Source organism: Passer domesticus, chromosome 18 (genome assembly GCF_036417665.1).
Source record: "Passer domesticus isolate bPasDom1 chromosome 18, bPasDom1.hap1, whole genome shotgun sequence".
NCBI lineage: Eukaryota > Metazoa > Chordata > Aves > Passeriformes > Passeridae > Passer > Passer domesticus.
The window spans coordinates 10,362,784-10,375,249 of NC_087491.1; the positions used below are offsets into that span (position 1 = coordinate 10,362,784).

The 12,466-nt window shown below is 51.3% G+C and overlaps 1 long non-coding RNA gene across 1 annotated transcript; it reads right to left on the reverse strand.

The window, feature by feature from the left end:
* Positions 1-760: 760 nt before the first annotated feature.
* On the reverse strand, positions 761-2,812 carry LOC135283147 (uncharacterized). The gene is made up of 2 exons (XR_010349015.1): positions 1,172-2,812; positions 761-1,025 (listed from the first exon to the last, which is right to left on the reverse strand). It is a non-coding gene; the product is annotated as an uncharacterized LOC135283147 (long non-coding RNA).
* Between the last annotated feature and the right edge of the window lie 9,654 nt (positions 2,813-12,466).

Consider the following 12,466-nt stretch of genomic DNA (forward strand, 5'->3'; position numbering starts at 1 on the left):
AGTTCCCTGGAACCCCAGGCTGATGTGAATAATAGGCTTTGAAAATTCTGTGCAGGCAACCCAAACGTGGGGAGAGGTGGGGGATGATGAAGGGAGCAATAAAACTTGGCCTGAGGCCCACGTCTCGGTGGCCCTGCAGGAACCTGCCTGGTGACAATGACAGAGGTTTTGTAAATGGATCTATTTGTTATTGGCAGGCACCAGCAGGAGCAGGGAAATCAGGCTCCCAGCAGCCACAGCCCTCTCTGTTCATGTGTGTGGACACGGAGCAGCTTTAGAGGGCAGGCCTCATCTGATCTGCCTTTTTGGGGACTAAAAATCACCCTGAATAGCCAGCGTGGCCCTGGTTTCTCCCTTTCCCAGCTGCTGGATCTGCACTGGGATGCTGGGATTTGCTCCTTGCCCTCAGACCCCCGTTATTGATGAGAGTGAACCCCACAGAGTCATTTTTTAGAAATTACACACCAGAAGAAAGGACTCTTTGAGCAACCGGGCTGGGAATAACTGGAATAAAATTCCCCAGCCTGTGGGGAGACAAAGACCCCTCTGGGTTTGCTTTTTGCTGCAGATTTAGGCAATGACAACACTCAAGCAAAGCCTCCTGCTTGCCCAGGCAGCAGGAGCCTGAAGGAAAAACCAGCTCCCACCTTGCCTTTATTCCTCCTCCTGGCAAAGCCTCTGATGGAAATGGATTTCAGCTCCTCCTGCCAGATGGTGAAGTGAGCCATGGGCTGCAGACAGAGCTTGCCTCCAGGCTGAATTGGAAATGCCTCAGTACATTTTATTTTTGTCCAGGACGCCTCCCAGGAGCTCGGCTCAGCCATCCCAGAGCAATCCCAGGGATGAGCAGGGAGCTCTTCCCGCAGAGATTTTCCATCAGTGGTGGCTTGGATTTCCTCAGATGGCTTGAATTCCCCCCAGATGATTTCTCCTTTGCTCTCACAGGCTCCTGATATAACATGACAGCTTTTCCCCTCTTCTGGGGAGCACAGGTTGAGCTCCAGCCCCTGGATTCCCACTCAGTGCTGTCACAAAAATCTTTAAATAATCCTTTATCCCTTTGGAATTATTTACAATCTCCTCATCTGTGCAGCCCTGCAGCTTCCCAAGGGAGGGCTGGGAATGGGTCAGAACCTGCCAAACCACTTCTCCAAATTCCTTCTCCTCCTACCTGGATGCCTTGGGAAGGGATTTTCACCCTCAGCAGAGGGAAAAGGAATTTATGGAAAGCAGTGCTCTGCTGTTCCCTCAGTTTTCCACATTTCCCTCTCTCCTGCAGGATATTTGCTCTGGAGCAGAGGTTCCTCCTGAGCTCAGGTGCTGCCATGAAGTCATGTCCCCACATTTATGACATCAGTGGTTGCTATGGAGGCAGTGTGGGAAAAAAAAATCCTCTTTTATTATTGTTTAAAGGGAATTATTCAGTGTGTCCCAGATCAAAAGCACCAGGATCTTGGGATGTGCCTCTGAGGAGCAGAGAAACTCAAACAGAGCCCAAAAATAGCAATATTTGGATAAGCTGGGTGGCAGACAGATTGTCCTGTGCTCATTTTCCTGTCTACATTATTCAGGGCCTTTTTTTGAAGCTGCAGGGAGCTAATTCAGGGGAGGAGAGGCTCCTTCCCAGGAGCTTTCCATGAGTTTGGCACGGAGCCACCTCTGCATGGCCCAGGCTGCCTCCAACCTTCACTTGCTCATTGCCAACACCCCTGGATTCAAGGAGAGTCATTTTTTGTCTGGGCCAGATGAGAAGTGGTCCCCAAATATTGCACCTGGGGTCTGAGAGTGCAGGGAACTCCAGGAAAACTCATCCCTGGAATGGTCAAGGTCACGTTGGACAATCTGGGATAGCAGAAGGTGTCCCTGAGCTGATCCTTAGTGTCCCTTCCAGCCCCAAGCTGCTGGAATTTGTGGCTCTCCATGGCCATGGATGGGCTCTGGTCCTCAGCGTTGCCTCCAATGCAGAAATGTTGCTGCTGGAAGCTGGAGCCCAGGCTGGCTTTGGCAGGTGCTGTTTAAAGCAAGGTTTGGCTGGGAACACCACTCCCAGCTCCCAGCCCTTCCCTCCCACCTCTCCCCCATGGAGCCAGTGGAATTTCCATGATTTCCCTGGAGTTCTCTACAAAATGTGCTGCTGCTGAGGGTAAATCCTCCACTCAGGGATGGGATGCCCAGCACCATCCACATCCATTGCTGGTGCACCATGGTGGTGTCCTGCTCCCAAACCTGCTGGGAATCAGATTTTCCAAATGGTTTTGATCCCATGGGAATACCACCTGCACTTCCCAAACCTCTCCTGGGGACAATCCCCGGGGCTGGGTTCCCTTCTCCCCCAAATCCTCACCTTCCCTCACTCCAAATTGTCACCCTGAGCCACCTCTGCAGGAAATTCCATCTGATATTCCCAGTCAGGATGGCAGAAGCCAATGGGATGGATATTCCACAGCTTCCCAACCTATTGATGCCATCTGAATTTTATATTTTATATCAAAAAAGACCCCCAAAAACATGGATTATTTCAGCAGCACAAAATCACTGTGGCTCAGCAGGGATTTTCTTTTTTCAAGTAATCAAATGGGTTTTTTTCATAAATGAAGGGCAATTTCTTACTAAAGTAAACCCTTTCCATTAGGAAAATATAAAGTGTGGAAGGGTGGGAGGGTTTGTGTGCGTGCCGGGGCTTTTTTTGAGGAGAAACGTTGGAATTACTACTCATCATCAAAAATAGAGAGCTGCTCGGAGGCTGTGGGTGAGAAAATTGCCAACTCTTATTGAATCCCTTATTTACTTGCAAAGTAAAGGAGAAGGTAAATAAGGAGCTCTGCAAAATATCTGCATCCCTGGCAATTTCCTTGTGGGCAATCACAGCCCCCACCCACGGGCTCTGCAGTAAATTGGAATCCCAGGCGTTGCCTTCCTCTCCTTCTGTACATCCATTACATTTTTTGGCTCAGCAATTTTGACTTCCACCCACTTTTGAGGCTGGGTGGAAAGAGTGAGGAGCAGGGAATGAAAAAAAAAAAAAAAAAAGAAATAAAGAAATAAAAAACCACTGCTGTGTTTTCAGCAGGACAAATTACAGCCGATGTTTTATTTCCAGCTGGAATGTTCAGTGATAAATAAATGTTTGTGCTGTTGTGTCTCCAATGAGTACCTGGCTGTTTTATCTCAAATTTCCCTGTGCAAGGCCTGTGGTTTTTCCCAAGTGAGATGGAAATCAAATCCTGACTTTCCTACTTAAAACCTCTTTATAAAGGGGTTTTTTTTTCCTGCTTAAAACCTTCCTCCTGTCCAAATCCATCAGCTTTTGGATGGTCCAGCTGTTTCCCTCCCTTCCAGAGCCCTGCCTCAGGTCTGGAGCATGATTTGAAGATGGGCAGGTGATGGAGCCTTGGCTGGACACCTCTGGCTCCAAACCCAGCTAACTAAGCCTTGTCTTCAGTGCTTTCACTCCAGGATCAGTTTTCTCCCATTTCTGTGTTTCTGGCTGCATCCTCAGCCCAGGTTGTTCCATCAGGCTCCCAAATCCAACACGTGAGCCAGACCTCCCTGGGTCTCATTTGCAGCTCTATTAGAGTTTGTCAGATTAAAGTTTGCTGAAAAAAAATTGATAGGCAGAAACTTTGAGGGATCAGAAGAAGTTTAAATTGAAATCCCATGTAAAACCGGTGCTAATCCTCCCCCACTGACAAATTTTAATTACCCAAAGATATTAAGGAAAAGCTGTGGTTTGTGCCTGCAGTCTTTAATTATGATTTGAAGCTTCCTTAAAGGGACAGCCCCAAAGGGAGCAGTTTAAATCAGCACTCTGGGATGGAAATCCCCTTCCTTTCCCATCCTCCTCCTCATCTTGTGCTTGGAATTGTCTTTAGTGGGATTCCCACTGGATCAGACCCCAAATGAAACCTCAAAACCCATCCAGGCAATTAAAACATCACCAAGACTGGGCCAGGTCCCACCTGGAGCACCCACATTTCATGGATCTGTTGGAGGGTTTGCACTGTTAAATTAATATAGTGCACTATTTCTCTGAGCTTGCACAGTAATTCTGTAATATATTAATAATATAATAAAAATATTATTATATTTTTTCTTGTGGGCTCCAAACCCATCATTTCCTTGATGTTTGCTCCCAAGTGACCCGAGCAGGGCCCTGCTGTCCCCTGCCAGTGCTCCTGGTGGGATGTGGCTGGTGCCACCCTGCTCTGGCACCTCTGGGTATTGCATAAGGCACCTCTGGGGCTGCAGAATGGCAATTTCATTTCCAGCCCCAGCAGCCTGGAACCAGAATTACACAATCTCAAGCCTCCAGGGGTTCTCCTCGCTTCCCATGAAGATTTTATGGCCCAAGTCAGAAATCACTCAGCTCTGTCCTTCCCCTGCTCCACTCCTGCTCAGCCCCAGGCTCTGCCCGAGCACAGGAGCTGTCAGAGCCATCCGTGGCCAGGGGAGGATGGCAGCACGTGGGACACCAGGGAGCTCTGCTGTTTCCAGGTCACCAGAGAGGGAAGTTAAGGAGCCCACAGACCTGGCAGAGTTGGTTTTTTTCCCCTTTGAAATTCAGTTTTTTCCCAGAGCTGTGCCCTGTGGAGCTGCTGGTCACAGAGCAGTGTCCACGCTCACCAAGGAGGTGGGAGGGAATTTCCCTGTGCCATTCCCTCCCCACCAGCAGTCCCTGTGCCAAAGGGGTGTTTCTGTCAAAATGTCCCTGGCCAGAAGGGCAGAGCTCAAAAGCCAAAATGCCCCCAGACAGAGCCCAGAGCCACATCCAGGATCATGTCCTGTGCCTCCTGACTCCCCATCCTGACCCTGCTTGGAGCTGCCTGAGAATCACTGGAAAGCTGCAGCTCCGATTCCAGAGATTTTGGAGATTGTCCAGCACATCCCTCCCTGGAGCCACCTCCCTGCTTTGTTTACTCGTGTGGAAGCCACAGGAGGGACTTTCAGGAGCCGTCCTGCCTTCAGAGGGCTCTCCAAGGAGCCGCTGGCTCCAGCTGGAGCGAGGCTGGTGACGGGGCTTTAGTCAGTGATTTACTGCAGCCTGAGCCCGGCAAAATTCCCACCAGTGCCTGTGGATGTGCCCCATCTCATTAATTTGATGGTGCTGGTGTTCGGAGGGAAGGGAGAGGAAAAGAAAAGTTGCCTTTTCCCAAACCATCACTGTGCTGCACGCACGAGCAGCCTGAGATGAAAGCGCTGCAGCTCACTCTGCAAGGGCTCTTAGCTTCCATCCTAATTGCTTAATTAAGCTGTCTTGATCCAGGTAATAATTGCAAACTTTCTATCTGAGGAGGGTTTGCTGAGTTAAGCAAGAACTGATTAAACATTTGGGGTTCTGAGGAGCTGCCTGCTCTGTGTTTCCTTCTGTTTTCTGGGACAAGCCTCTCAGGGCCAAAGTCTGGTTTTCTTTCACCCAAATTGGTGTGGGACCAGTGTTGGTGCTGGGGCTGCCCCAAAGTGCTCCTGGCACAGCCATTCCCTCACCTGGGAATGGGACAGCCCAGGAACAGCAAACCCAGCCAGCTCTGCATTTACCTGAAAGGAGTTTGGCACTTGAGCAGCAATAAAAATCGATTTTAAATGGTATTAAAATACCCAGAGAAGCAGCACGGTACAAATTTGTTCCCCTCACAAATGAACCAGGCTCCCTTCTGTTGCCAATGCTTTGTGTCAGAAAAGGGGAGAATTAAAAAAAAAATCCCAAATAAGACCTTGCAGGGTCGGGGATGTGGCAGCTTGGGCAATGCCCTGTGTCCCTCCATCCTTGCAGTTCTGGGTCATCCTAATGCAGGGTTAGATTGGATTTTGGGGGGAAATCCTTCCCTGGGAGGTGGGCAGGCCCTGGCACAGGTGCCCAGAGCAGCTGTGGGGATCCCTGGCAGTGCCCAAGGCCAGGCTGGATGGGGTTTGAGCACCCTGGGACAGTGGAAGGTGTCTCTGCCATGGCAGGGGTGGGATGTGGGATGAGTTTGAAGCCCCTTCCACCCCAAACCACTCCATGATCCCATGGGAGCAGCACGGGCCCCATCAGGTCCATCCAGCAGTGCCCCCCGGATTTTCCTGACCCTGTTTCCCCCCAGTTCCATTTGTTTCCACACTGGGATGAGGAGCTGCAATTTTTTCTCCTTTCACTCAGAGATTGGGATCAGCAGCCACCAGCTGAGATTGGTATTGTCATGGTCTGACTTTGCAGGAGCCTCCTGAATAAATTTGCCTTTATTAGACACACAGGCTGCCACTGCAGCCCCTCCATCCTCATTCCTCCAGGGAAATTCCTCCAGAACCCACCTCAAGTTGTGCTTTGGTGTTCAAGGTGCCTCCTGGCTCCTACTCCCATGAGGGAGAGCCAAGAGGGAACTTTCCAGCACCTTCCCTGGGTCTGTTTCCATCTCCTGCAGAACACAAACCAGATGAATTTCCTTTTCCCTGCAAATAAGGATGGATCCCAGTGATGACTGTGCTAGGTGAAAGAACAGATTTCCTCTCTTCGTGGAGGGCAAAAAGGGATATTTTTAATTCTCTCCACATTCTGAACGTTGAATTCCTCCCACTTTGGGGGGGAATGGCAGTGCTGGCCTGCATGGCAGCGTTTGTTGAGAGAGCAGAGCAAAGAGCCCCTCTCAGCTCCATCAGTACCCGGGAAAGGGACAATGACCAGCACAAAATTCCCTCCTGGGGAATTTGGTTACTTTCCTTTGTTTTCTGCATCTCCTGGTTGCACAAATCCGGTCGCTTTGGCTTTGTTTCAGCCCCTGGGGCAGCAGAAGAGCCAAGTGCCAGCAGCTTCCTTGTGTCTGCTGCTGTTTCCATCTCCTGCAGAACACAAACCAGATGAAGTTCCTTGTCCTTTCCTTTCCTTGTCCCTCCCATAGCAGGGAGCAGCCTCCAGCCCCTGGGGCTCTGCTTTTACCCCCTACATTCCCATCCTCCCCCTCCCTGAGCATCTCCCCCATCCCCATCCCACTGCCAGCCCCTTTTCATCAGGAAACTCTTCTTGTCATCGAAGCCACCACCACGAGGCCACGGGGGTCACACGGCCCCTTTTAGGATCTTCCCACAAAGTCCATTGAGAAGGATTTACACACAGCAGCGCCCTGCCATAAAACCCTACAGCCACCGATGATTTTCACCTGATTTACACCCAGCAGCGTTTTAGGGGAGTTCAAGTCCTGCACATTCCTGCTTTTCTCCTTTCCCAGCTCCGTGTGTGCTGCCCCAGAAACAAGCCCAGGATAACTCAGAGGAATCCCCTGGGATTCAGGAAGAGCCTTTTTTGCAGCAGCTGCTTCCCACTGCACCACCTTGAGAGCCTGGGGGCATCTCCAGCCCTTTCCCCTTGAGAGGAGCGGCCCCAAACCCATCACTGGCACTGCTGCTCCTGGGGAAAAAAGCCGGGCACAGCACCCCACCAGCTGCAGGGAGAAATTCCAGTCTCCTCACCCAGTTCCCAACGATTTTCTTCAGCTGAGAAGCCAAAAAGGAGCAGCATCTCTTCGCCAGTCGGGCGAGAAGTTCCCTTTAAAATCCAGCTGTCAGGGATAAAATGCAAATAGGTGCACGCAGGGCAGCAAAGAAGTGATCTGATGCCTTTGATTGTTCCTGCCTGAGCCTCGTAAATCATCGCTGCCTCAATCCTGTGCCCTGCTTGCTAATTCCTGCCATTACTGCTCCATTTATCCACGAGCACCGTTGGTTTGAATTCGAAATGTTGGTTTAATGTGGTGCTGATGAGATGGCAGGCATTTACAAAAAGTACAGCAGTAACCTGCTTTGGGGAGAATACAGATTTATTTTTTTCCTCCCCCCGCAAAACAGTAATAACACAAAAGGAAATAGCGTCTCTGGCAGCAGTTTCAAAGGCAATTGGAACAATTTTGCAAAGGATTTTCTGCCGTCTATAATCATGTACTTTATTCTTTTGATTTGCCCTCGCTCTGATGCTCGGGGTGCCTTGGGGGAACGCGGCCCTTCACCTGCTTTATGTGCAGAGATTGTCTCGCACGGGATTGGAATCACATTCAAATCCTTCCCACGCCTGCCTGCCTTCACTTCTGGGTTGGGATGGGGGTGGGAGGGATGCCCAGAGCGTGGGATGGACTTTGGGAACTCTGCCCCTCAGCTGTGGGGTCACTCCTGGTGTCCCTCGCCCATGAGTGTCACCTGTGTGAGCCTGGCCTCCACCAGTGCCACGAGGTGCCCTGGCATCCGAGAATTTACCTTTAAACTATGTGAATGAGGCTAAAAGAGCTCTGGGAAGGGACCGGAGTCACATCCCGGTGCCACATCACCTTTTTCCACCTCCCTCCCTGCCCCACGCCCCCCGGTGCTGATGGAGCATAAACTCCCTCGGAGCAGGAGCTGTCTGCAGGCTGATGGAAAAGCAAAAAAAGCCAAATATCAAACGGGCTGGAGGCAGCTGGGAGCGGCTGCTTTTGATTCCGCCGCAGAGCAGGGATGAGTTCATCCCCCCGCAGCCCCTTCCTGCCGGAGCCATCGCGCCCAAAGCTCAGTTAATTTCCCATCGACCGCTGTCTCCCGGATTAAAGGAGGGCTTTTGATGCGAGGTGTTGCGAATCCCTCTCACGCAGGAGGGCCAGGGCTGCTCTCCCGGGATATTGATCCCTGTCCTGCCCGCAGGCAGCGGGGCCGGCAGCGCCTGCGGGATGCGCAGCGGGGAACGATGCGGAGCATCGCGGCAGGTGCAATTCCAGCTTTTACAGGGGGTAACAGCACAGCCAGGTGCAATTCCAGCTTTTATAGGGGGTAACAACACAGCCAGGTGCAATTCCAGCTTTTACAGGGGGTAACAGCACAGCCAGGTGCAATCCCAGGTTTTATAGGGGGTAACAGCACAGCCAGGTGCAATCCCAGGTTTTATAGGGGGTAACAGCACAGCCAGGTGCAATCCCAGGTTTTATAGGGGGTAACAGCACAGCCAGGTGCAATCCCAGGTTTTATAGGGGGTAACAGCACAGCCAGGTGCAATCCCAGGTTTTATAGGGGGTAACAGCACAGCCAGGTGCAATTCCAGCTTTTATAGGGGGTAACAGCACAGCCAGGTGCAATTCCAGCTTTTACAGGGGGTAACAGCACAGCCAGGTGCAATTCCAGCTTTTATAGGGGGCAACAACACAGCCAGGTGCAATTCCAGCTTTTACAGGGGGTAACAGCACAGCCAGGTGCAATTCCAGCTTTTATAGGGGGTAACAGCACAGCCAGGTGCAATTCCAGCTTTTACAGGGGGTAACATCACAGCCAGGTGCAATTCCAGCTTTTATAGGGGGTAACAACACAGCCAGGTGCAATTCCAGCTTTTACAGGGGGTAACAGCACAGCCAGGTGCAATTCCAGCTTTTACAGGGGGTAACAGCATCACAGGTGGAATTCCAGCTTTTATAAGGGGATAACATCACAGCCAGGTGGAATTCCAGCTTTTCCAAGGGGAGAGTATCACAAGTATTATTTCAGGGTTTTTTTTTTTTTAATGGAAGAGCATCACAGCCAAGTGTTATTTCAGCTTTTCCAAGGCGGGAGCATCACAGCCAGGTGTAATTCCAATTTTTCCAGCAGGGGCAGGGTAGGAGCAGGTTGGGGAAGGAAGTGCAGCATCTCGCCATCAGCACCTGACCTAGCTGCTCTGGCAGGGAACGCCGGGCTGGGAGTGTTTCCAAACCGAAAGGAAATGAACGTTCTGGGGGCTTGGGGAGGCACAAACTCCAGGGCAGTGTTTACACGGGGCTGTGCTGTGTCACGGCGTGGGTTACTCATCAGTGACAGCAGCAGCCTGTGACTCACCAGATGGGACACGGGACGTGTCCCTCCAGTGTGGCTTCAAACGTGGGACATTGCAGAGCCATCGGCGCCTGGCAGCCAGCCCTGCCGCGGGTTCCCAAGCACGGCAGCAAAGCCAAGGTGCCTTAAAAGCTGTGGGTGTCACCCTGCAGTGACTTCTGCCAGCTCTCTGTGGGTCACTTTTAGTGTCCCCAGAAGGTGCAGGACTCCTTTTGCTCAGTCTGGAGGGGGGTGATGCCCGGAGTGCTGCTCCTGGAGGTGTTTTTTGGGATGCTCACGATGCCAACACCCAGCACTGCCCCTTCCCCAGGCCAGAGGCAATCCCAGGGAGCAGCAGGCACTGGATAACTGCAATAAATGTGCTGATAAATGCAATAAATGCATTGATAAATGCAATAAATGTGCTGATAAATGCAATAAATGCATTGATAAATGCAATAAATGTGCTGATAAACGGGCACAGCAGCCCCTCCAGGCTGGGCTGGTGCTCTGCAGTCACCACCTGACACACACAGGGCAGCTGACCTGGCACTAATTTGTCCATTAAAACATGAGATTCCCAAAGGGAATCTTCAGATACCTACGGTGTAACTCAGAAAGGGAAAGCAGGGTGGGATGTTTTCCAGCAGCTGTGTGGCAGAGGGATTCCCCAGGAGCAGGCAGAGCTGGGCTCCTCTCTGCTGGTTTAAAATGCCTCAGGTCACTTTGCAGCACCTAAAAATCTGCTCCAGCCTGGAATACAAACCTGGAAGGACTCACTTTGGAAATAACACCTTCAGCAAAAGCCCAGAACTGGTGCCTTCCCACCTGCCTCAGTTTCCCCACTTCTCCCACCATCACCTGAGCAGCATCAAGGGAGGTCCAGGGGGACATAAAACACCTCGAGTGTTTGGCAGGAGGTTTGCATGCAAACATTAATCCCCATCCCAAGAATGATTAATTACTATTTGCCTGCTATTATTGTTTGTTTTCCATCAGCATCCTTGCTTTGGTTCTCTGCTGAATCCCACTCCTGATGCCAAGCCAGGGATATTTTAGGAAATGCAGATTATATAATATTTACATCTGTGCCACTTGTTTATTCCTCTCTGTCAGTTAATTTTATTACTGCTCCTCTCTCACGAAAGCAGTGATTTGCAGAGCCAAAAGCAGGCTATGTGATTTCAAGGATGCACTAATTTTAATAATTAAAAAGCTGCTGCCTCCCATCTGCCCAGGGAGGGAAGGAGAGGCAGCAGGAGGGCACGAGGCTCTGGTTGGGAAATCCTGCTCTGAGCCAACCCAGTGCTACCCCAAAAATGATGGGTCCTTGCTCCCTTGTGAGGGTTTCTCTTGGTTTTCTTCTCTGGGAAGAGGAAAGAGACTCCAAGAAGGGAGAATAAATAATTATGGGATTTTTTGAGGGCTTGAGGTGGAGCTGGAAAACCTGGACTGAAATAAAGCTGCATTTCCCGCTGGTCAGAACCATCTCCTTTGACAGAAATGTGAAGTTTGCAGCTAAGGCAAGGTTCTGCTCCTTGGTGTGGGCAGGAAGGAGCAGCCAGCTGGAGGGAGATGCTCTTGTCCCCATCAGACACACCCTGGGGACCCCAAAATGCAGCCCAGCCCCCAGAAAGGACAGGGACACTGGCACAGGGCCACCCAAACAGGGGACAGCGGCCCCACAGGGGACCAGCAGGGCACAATCAAGCCCATTTCGCAATTCCAGAGGGGAAATAGGTGGTTAAAAAAGCCCCAAAAGCTGTCAGGTCTGGACCAGCCCTGGGGCTGCTGTTGGGTTGGGTGAGTGGGTGCTGGGATGGGGACTCCAAACACCAGAACAAAGCAGTTCAGGTGGTCAGGGAGGAATTACAGCTGGAATTACGCTTTCTGAGGATGGAAATCCTACAGCAATCCCTGGGTTTGTCCCTTTCCAGGCTGCCCCTCGAGGCCCTGGGTGCTTGGTTGTCCATCAAACCCAGCCCTCCCCACATTCCTGCTCCTCCCTGATGGAAAAGCTCCAGGCATGGATGTAAAACCCCTCCGAGCTGCTCACCACCACCCCAGAGCCCTGATTGTGCCTCCACCCCGCTCCTGTTTGACAGAACTCCTGCAGGATTCCCACTCCGATGACAAAAGCAGCACGTGAGGAGGGCTAAGACAAATAACAGCGAGAGGTTAACAGCATTTCAGAAAACAAACCCCCCTGGCACTGCAGGCACGTCTGAGCAGGGACTCTGAGGGGCAGAATGCAAAGAAAATGCAAAAGATGCAGATCAGAGCAGGGAGGGGACAGTGGGACACGAGGCAGGGGATCTCTCCGTGGCACGAGCTCAGTGCAGAGGAGCAGATGTCTGTGCTGGCAGCAAGGGGAAGAGGGGATTTGTTTGTGGAGAGGAAAAATAATCTTTTAATTTGGCTCGTGCATCAAAACCTGAAACTCCATCCCCAAAGACACAAATCACTGGCGTTGCTTCTCACCAGTGCTGGCAGAAAAGCACAACAAAAGCTGGATGGTGGCAGTGCCACCAAACGTGGCCACTCAGGGGACACTTTGTGGTGCCCAGCACTGCAGCATGTCACACAGCCCTGCCCCAGCCTGAGAACAAAAAAAATAACCCTGAGCATGATGTGTGGCTTGGATAATTCCTGCATCTCCTCCTCTACTGTTAGGAAACATCAAGAGTCCAGCAGG